The following is a 1,397-nucleotide window of genomic DNA, read 5'->3' on the forward strand; positions in this document are numbered from 1 at the left end:
GGTTCCAATCTCAGATTCGGGAGAGACTCAGAGAGCGGTGGGAATGCGGAGCTCGCTCCCACAAGGAGTAGTCGAGGGAATGGCGGAGATGGATTTAAAGGGAGGCTCGAGAAACACACGAGGGAGAAAGGGATGGAAGGAGATGGGGAGAGGGGTGAGATGGAGGAGGGAGGGAGGGAGGGAGGGGGAGATCGTGCCTTGGTTTGTTGAGGGTTTAGTGCGATATGGTGCAAGGGCAGGAAAGTGTGACTGAGGTCCAGATCAGACACCGTCTGGTTGAACGGCAGAGCGGGCTCGAGGGGCTGAATGGCCTCCTCCTGTCACTGTGTAACAGGCTCGAGGGGCTGAATGGCCTCCTCCTGTCCCTGTGTAACAGGCTCGAGGGGCTGAATGGCCTCCTCCTGTCCCTGTGTAACAGGCTCGAGGGGCTGAATGGCCTCCTCCTGTTCCTGTGTGTAACAGGCTCGAAGGGGAATGAATGGGCCTCCTCCTGTTCCTGTGTAACAGGCTCGAGGGGCTGAATGGCCTCCTCCTGTTCCTGTGTAACAGGCTCGAAGGGGAATGAATGGGCCTCCTCCTGTTCCTGTGTAACAGGCTCGAGGGGCTGAATGGCCCTCCTCAAGTCCCTGTGTGTAACAGGCTCGAAGGGGAATGAATGGGCCTCCTCCTGTCCCTGTGTAACAGGCTCGAGGGGCTGAATGGCCTCCTCCTGTCCCTGTGTAACAGGCTCGAGGGGCTGAATGGCCTCCTCCTGTCCCTGTGTAACAGGCTCGAGGGGCTGAATGGCCTCCTCCTGTCCCTGAGTACCTCCGTGCTCGCTGTAAACTCAAACTGTGAGATTGTCGATGCTTCAGATGTTTAATTGAAAATGTCCATGTACAAAGTGGGTGTAAAATTAATGTCTCCGAAGGCTTTGCTTGTCCTTTCGATGTTCCTTCAGGTTATCGGTATTTCAATAAAGGTTCCCGTTCACTGCACCAATTCTCTCACTTGTTCTCTGCAACTTGGTGGAGCTTCACTCCGGACATTTTCTGTGTTTCCACAATTCGATGTTCAACTGGGGAAACGAGCAGACGGACGGCAGACGGGAATTTAACGCAGAGACGCGTGAAGTGATGGGTTTTTGTCGGAGGGACGAGGGGAGGCAAATTATACTGAAGGGGACAATTTTAAAGGGGGTGCAGGGACTGAGAGACCTGGGCGGGGGGGTGTCCACAAATCTCTGAGGGTGGGAGTAGACGGTCTCGGTGATGGGGTGGAGACGGACGATGTTACTGAGGGTGGGAGTAGACGGTCTCGGTGATGGGGTGGAGACGGACGATGTTACTGAGGGTGGGAGTAGACGGTCTCGGTGATGGGGTGGAGACGGACGATGTTACTGAGGGTGGGAGTAGACG

General features: G+C 55.6%; 1 protein-coding gene across 2 annotated transcripts in view; it reads left to right on the forward strand.

The window, feature by feature from the left end:
- Window positions 1-977, forward strand: part of LOC137309170 (ecto-ADP-ribosyltransferase 5-like) — an 11,996-nt gene extending 11,019 nt beyond the window's left edge. For both annotated transcript variants that reach the window (XM_067977449.1, XM_067977448.1), the window contains one exon: window positions 1-977. This exon is cut by the window's left edge and continues 967 nt beyond it. The gene's annotated coding sequence lies outside the window, so the exon portion shown is untranslated.
- Window positions 978-1,397: the final 420 nt, after the last annotated feature.

The sequence above is a fragment of the Heptranchias perlo genome, unplaced genomic scaffold (assembly GCF_035084215.1).
Source record: "Heptranchias perlo isolate sHepPer1 unplaced genomic scaffold, sHepPer1.hap1 HAP1_SCAFFOLD_1515, whole genome shotgun sequence".
NCBI classification, from domain to species: domain Eukaryota; kingdom Metazoa; phylum Chordata; class Chondrichthyes; order Hexanchiformes; family Hexanchidae; genus Heptranchias; species Heptranchias perlo.